This window comes from Vidua chalybeata, chromosome 14 (genome assembly GCF_026979565.1).
Source record: "Vidua chalybeata isolate OUT-0048 chromosome 14, bVidCha1 merged haplotype, whole genome shotgun sequence".
Lineage (NCBI taxonomy): Eukaryota > Metazoa > Chordata > Aves > Passeriformes > Viduidae > Vidua > Vidua chalybeata.
The window spans coordinates 4312323-4318591 of NC_071543.1; the positions used below are offsets into that span (position 1 = coordinate 4312323).

The 6269-nt window shown below is 53.7% G+C and overlaps 1 pseudogene; it reads left to right on the top strand.

Annotated features, from left to right (window-relative positions):
• The first annotated feature begins 376 nt into the window (after nucleotides 1-376).
• Nucleotides 377-6269, top strand: part of LOC128795370 (uncharacterized) — a 50737-nt pseudogene continuing 44844 nt past the window's right edge.

Sequence of the window (6269 nt, forward strand, 5' to 3'; positions counted from 1 at the left end):
TTGAAGATATTTGGGGACACTTGTGGTCACCTGAGGCCCTGACTGGTGTGTTTTGGGGTCACTTGAGGTCATTTAGGGTCATTTCAGGACAGCTGAGGACCTGACCAGGGCTACTTGAGGTCATTTAGGGTCATTTGAGATCATCTGAGGCCTTGACTGTGGTCACTAGAGGTCATTTGAGGTCACTTGATTGCACCTGAGGCCAATTTACCGCCTTTTCTTTTTTGCTGCCATTTTGAGAAGGTCAAAAGCGCCCCAGCTGAGACACTCCCAAGATGGCAGCTGCAGGAGGTACTCGGGGGAGGGCTGCAGTATTACACTCTGGCCACAAGGTGGCAGCACTGTTGCCCGCTTCAGCCAGGCGCTGCCACCCGCCATGGGGCTGCAGGCAGGGAAGGCGGGTAAAGAAGAACAGGTCTCTTGAAGTCATTTGGGGTCACTTGAGGTCATCTGAGGCCCTGACTGGGGTCACCTGATGCCATTTGGGTCACTTGAGGTCAACTGAGGCCCTGACTGTGGTCACTTGAGGTCATTTGGGTCACTTGAGGTCATCTGAGGCCCTTACCGAAGTCACTTGAGGTCATTTTGGGACACTTGAGGACATCTGAGGCCCTGACCGGGGTCACTTGAGGTCATTTGGGGTTATTTGGGGTCATTTGAGGTCACCTGGCGCCCTTACCGAGGTCACTTGACGTCGCCTGAGGCCTTGACCGGGGTCATTTCAGGTCATTTGGGGTCACATGAGGTCCTCTGAGACCCTGACTGGCTTTTTCTCGGGTCACTTGAAGTCATTTAGGGTCATTTGAGGACATCTGAGGTCCTGACTGCGGTCACTTGAGGCGACCTGAAGCCCTGACCGGGGTCACTTGAGGTTATTTGGGGTCACTTGAGGTGCCCTGAGGCCTTGACTGTGGTCACTTGTGGTCATTTGGGGTCACTTGAGGTCACCAGAGGCCCTGCCTGGGGTCACTTGAGGTCATTTGGGGTCACTTGAGGTCACCGGGCGCCCTGACCGGCATCACTTGATGTCGCCTGCAGGCTTGACCCGGGTCATTTGAGGTCATTTAGGGTCACATGAGGTCCTCTGAGACCCTGACTGGCTTTTTCTCGGGTCACTTGAAGTCATTTAGGATCATTTGAGGACATCTGAGGTCCTGACTGCGGTCACTTGAGGCGACCTGAAGCCCTGACCGGGGTCACTTGAGGTTATTTGGGGTCACTTGAGGTCATCTGAGGCCCTGACTTGGGTCACTTGAGGTCATTTGGGGTCACTTGAGGTCCCCAGAGACCATGACTGGGGTCACTTGTGGTCAATTGGGGTCACATGAGGTCATCTGAGGCCCTGACCGGGGCTACTTGAGGTCATTTAGTGTCATTTGAGGTCATCTGAGGCCTTGACTGTGGTCACTAGAGGTCATTTGCAGTCACTTGTTGCACCTGAGGCGAATTTCCCGCCTTTTCTTTTTTGCTGCCATTTTGAGAAGGTCAAAAGCGCCCCAGCCGAGACACTCTCAAGATGGCGGCTGCAGGAGGATCTCAAGGTGGAGGGCTGCAGTATCACACTCTGGTCACAAGGCGGCAGCACTGTTGCCCGCCTCAGCCAGGCGCTGCCACCCGCCATGGGGTGCAGGCAGGGAAGGCAGGTAAAGAAGAACAGGTCTCTTGAGATCATTTGGGGACACTTGAGGTCACCTGAGGCCCTGACCAGGGTAATTTGTGGTCATTTGGGGTCACTTGAGGTCATCTGAGGCCCTGACTGTGGTCACTTGAGGTCATTCCGGATCAATTGAGGTCACCTGAGGACTAGACCAGGGTCACTTGAGGTCATTGAGAGTTACTTGAGTTCACCGGAGGCTCTGACTGCTGCTTTTTAGGGTCACATGAGGTCATTTTGGGTCATTTGAGGACATCCGAGGTCCTGACCGCGGTCGCTTGAGGTCACGTGTGGCCCTGGTATGAGTCACTTGCGGTCACCTGAGGCCCTGACTGGGGTCACTTGAGGTCATTTGGGGTCACTTGAGTTCACCTGAGGCCCTGACTGGTGTGTTTTGGGGTCACTTGAAGTCATTTAGGGTCATTTGAGGTAAGTTGAGGCCTTGACTGTGGTCACTAGACGTCATGTGAGGTCACTTGATTTCGTCTGAGATGAATTTCCCACCTTTTCATTTTTGACACAATTTTGCGAAGGTCAAAAGCGTCCCAGCCGGGACACTCCCAAGATGGCGGCTGCAGGAGGATCTCGGTGGAGGGCTGCAGTATTACACTCTGGCCACAAGGTGGCAGCACTGATGCCTGCCTCAGCCAGGTGCTGCCACCCGCCATGGGGTGCAGGCAGGGAAGGCGGGTAAAGAAGAACAGGTCTCTTGAGATCATTTGGGGTCACTTGTGGTCACCTGAGGCCCTGACTGGAGTCACTTGTGGTCATTTGGGTCACTTGAGGTCAACTGAGGCCCTGACTATGGTCACTTGAGGTCATTTGGGGTCACTTGAGGTCATCTGAGGACTGGGGGCACTTGAGGTCAACTAAAACCCTGACCAGGGTCAATTGAAGTCGCCTGAGGCCTTGACCCGGGTAATTTGAGGTCATTTAGGGTCACTTGAGGTCATCTGAGCCCCTGACCGGGGTCGCCTGGGGCCACCTGAGGCTCTGGCCTGGGCCATTTGAGGCTATTTTGTGTAATTTGAGGTCACATGATGCCCTGACTGGGTCACTTGAGATCATTTTGGATCACTTGAGGTTACCTGAGGCCCTGACTGGGGTCACTTGAGGTCATTTGGGATCACTTGAGATTATCTGAGGCCCTCACCGTGTTCACTTGAGGCCCTGACTGGGGTCACTTGAGGTCATCTGATGTCCTGCTTGAGGTCACTAGACTTCATTTTGGGTCACCTGACGTCATCTGAGGCCCAGACCAGGGTCACTTGAGGTGAGCTGTAGGCCTCACTGGGGTCACCTGATGTCATCTTCAGTCACTTGAAATCATCTGAGGCCCTGATTGGGGTCACTTGAGGTCATCTGTGGCCCTGACCGGAGTCACTTGAGGTCATTTGGGGTCACTTGAGGTCACCTGACACCCTGACCAGGGTCACTTGACGTCACCTGAGGCCCTGACCGGGGTAATTTGAGGTTATTTGGGGTCACATGAGGTCACCGGAGGCCCTGACCTGGGTCATTTGATTTCATTTGAGGTCACTTGAGGTCATCTGAGGCCGTGAATGGAGTTACTTGAGGTGAGTTGGGATCACTTGAAGTCATCTGAGGACCAGGGTCACTTGAGGTCAACTAAGGCCCTGAACGTCGTCACTTGAGTTTACCTGAGGCCCTGACCAGGGTCATTTGTGGTCATTTGGGGTCACTTGAGGTCATCTGAGATCCTGACCGGGGTCACTTGAGGTCATTTGGGGTCACTTGAGGTCATCTGAGGACTGGGGTCACTAGAGGTTAACTAAGGCCCGGACCAGGGTCACTTGTGGTCATTTCGGGTCACTTGAGGTCATCTGAGGCCCTCACCGGGGACACTTGACGTCGCCTGAGGGCTTGACCGGGGTCATTTGAGGTCATTTGGGGTCACATGAGGTCATCTGAGGCCCTGACCGGCATTTTCTCGGGTCACTTGAAGTCATTTAGGGTCATTTGAGGACATCTGATGTCCTGACTGCGGTCACTTGAGGTGACCTGAAGCCCTGACCGGGGTCACTTGAGGTTATTTGTGCTCATTTGAAATCATCTGAGGGTCTGACTTGGGTCACTTCAGGTCATTTGGGCTGACTTGAGGTCCCCTAAAGACTTGACCGGAGTCACTTGTGGTCATTTGGGGTTACTTGAGGTCATTTGAGGCCCTGACTGGTGCTTTTTGGGGTCACCTGAGGTCATTTAGGGTCATTTGAGGACATTTGTGGTCCTGACTGCGGTCACTTGAGGTCATCTGAGGCCCGGACCTTGGACACTTGAGGTCATTTGGGGGCACTTGAGGTCACCTGAGGTCCTGACCAGGGTCAGTTGAGCACGTTTAGGGTCATTTGAGGTCATCTGTGGCCCTGCCTCGGGTTAGAAGAGGTCATTTTTGGTCACTTGAGGTCATCTGAGGCCCTGACACTGGTCACTTGAGGTCATTTGGGGTCATTTGAGGTCATCTGACACCCTGACTGGGGTTACTTGAGGTAATTTAGTGTCACTTGAGATTATCTGAGGCCCTGCCTTGGGTCACAAGAGGTCATTTTTGGTCACTTGAGGTCATCTGAGGCCCTCACTGAGGTCACTTGAGGCCTTGACTGGGGTCAGTTGAGGTCTTTTGGGGTCACTTGAGGTCATCTGAGGCCCTGACCAGGGTCACTCCAGGCCACCTGAGGCTCTGGCCGGGGCCATTTGAGGTCATTTTGTGTAATTTGTGGTCATATGAGGCCTTGACTGGGTCACTTGAGGTTACTTGGGATCACTTGAGGTCGCCTGATGCCCTGACTGGGGTGACTTGAGGTCATTTTGGATCACTTGAGGTCATCTGAGGTCCTGACCAGGGTTCATTTGAGGACATCTGAGGTGTCACTTGAGGTCACCTGCCGCCCTGGCTATGGTCACTTGAGGTCTCCTGAGTTCCTGCCTGGGGTCACTTGAGGTCATTTGGGGTCACTTGAGACCATCTGTGGTCATTTGAGGACATCTGAGGTCCTGACCACAGTCACTTGAGGTTACCTGAGGCCCTGACTGGGGTCACTTGAAGTCATTTTCAGTCACTTGAGGTTATCTGAGGCCTTCACTGGGGTCACTTGAGGCCCTGACTTGGGTCACTTGAGGTCATCTGATGCCCTGCTTGAGGTCACCAGACTTCATTTTGGGTCACGTGACGTCATCTGAGGCCCAGACCGGGGTCACTTGAGGTGACCTGAAGGCCTCACTGGGGTCACCTGAGATCATTTGAGGTCACTTGAAGTCATCTGAGGCCCAGACTGGGGTCGCTTGAGGTCAACTGAAGTCTGTACTGGAATCACTTGAGGTGTTTTGGGTAAACATGAGGCCATCTGAGGCCCTGACTGGGGTCACCTGAGGACATTTGGGTAAACATGAGGTCATCTGAGGCCCTGACTGGGGTCACCTGAGGTTTGAGGTAATGTGAGGTCATCTGAGGGCCTGACTTGGGTCACCTGAGGTAATTTGTGGTCACTTCAGGTCATTTGGCATCACTGGAGGTCATCTGAGGCCCTGACTGGGGTCACTTGAGATAATTTGAGGTCATTGGAGGTCATCTGAGGCCCTGCCTGGGGTCACTTAAGGTCATTTGGCATCACTTGATTTCACCTGGGGCCCTGACCGTGGTTACTTGACTTCGCCTGGGGCCTGGACCAGTGTCACTTGAGGTCAATTAGGGTCACATGAGGTCATCTGCGGACCGGACTGGGGTCACTTGAGGTCATTGTGGGTGACTTGATGTCACCGGCGGCCCTGACTGGGGTCACTTGAGCTCATTTGGCGTCAGTTGAGGACATCTGAGGCCCTGACTGTGGTCACTTGAGGTCACCTGAGGCCCTGGCCTGGGTCATTTCTGGTCATTTGGGGTCACTTGAGGTCATCTGAGGCCCAGACTGTGGTCACTTGAGGTCATTTGGGTATACATGAGATTATCTGAGTCCCAGACCGGGGTCACTTGAGGTCTCCGGAGGCGCTGCCAGGGGGCATTTGAGGTCATTTGGTGTCACTTGAGGTCATCTGAGGCCCTGACTGTGGTCACTTGAGGTCATTTGGGGTCCCTTGACATCATTTGGGGGCACTTGAGGTCACCTGATGCCCTGACTGTGGTTATTTGAGGTCATTTAGTGTCATTTGAGGTCAGCTGATGCCCTACCTTGGGTCACTAGAGGTCATTTTGGGTCACCTGAGGTCATCTGAGGCCCTCACCGGGGTCACTTGAGGCCCTGACCGGGATCACTTGAGGTCTTTTGGGGTCACTTGATTTCACCTGAGGCCCTGACCCGGCTCACTTGAGGCCATCTGAGGTCCTGACCGGGGTCACCTGAGGTCATCTGAGTCCCTGACCTGGGTCACTTCAGGTCATTTAGGGTCAGCTGAGTTCATCTGAGACCCTGACCCACGTTTTCTGGGGTCACTTGAGGTGATTTAGGGTCATTTGTGGACATCTTTGGTCCTGATTGTTGTCACCTGAGGTGACCTGAGGCCCTGACTGGCGTCACTAAAGGTCATTTGAGGTCACTTGATTACACCTGAGGCGAATTTCCTGCCTTTTTTTTTTTTTTTTTTGCCACCATTTTGAGAAGGT